Below are 364 nucleotides of genomic sequence, written 5' to 3' on the forward strand. Positions count from 1 at the left end.
TCTTGTGCGACGACGTCGTCGCCAGGGTCAGACCCAATATCTTGTGAAGTGGCGGGGATATCCCGACTCTAAAAACTCGTGGGAGTTTGAGGCGCCACTTCGGCAAGATTGCCCAGTGCCGTGGACGCTTTTGATCGGAACGATCAGGACGTTTCGCGTCATTAGACGCCCCGCAGTTCCCGGTAATAGTCAGGGAAGAATAAGGGCCAGGAGCTGAGCTCAAGCAGTGGCCCTGAGATCTTGCGGTCGAAGACACAAAGCTCACGGGAGCATTGAGGGTTAACCCATACTTCGCAGGGTACAATCCGAAGGAAGTCGACGGTGTGCCTTGAGTTTGGCAAAATTATATCGGAGGTGTCGCTCC

This window comes from Plasmopara halstedii (assembly GCF_900000015.1).
Source record: "Plasmopara halstedii genome assembly, contig: Scaffold_614, whole genome shotgun sequence".
Taxonomy (NCBI): domain Eukaryota; phylum Oomycota; class Peronosporomycetes; order Peronosporales; family Peronosporaceae; genus Plasmopara; species Plasmopara halstedii.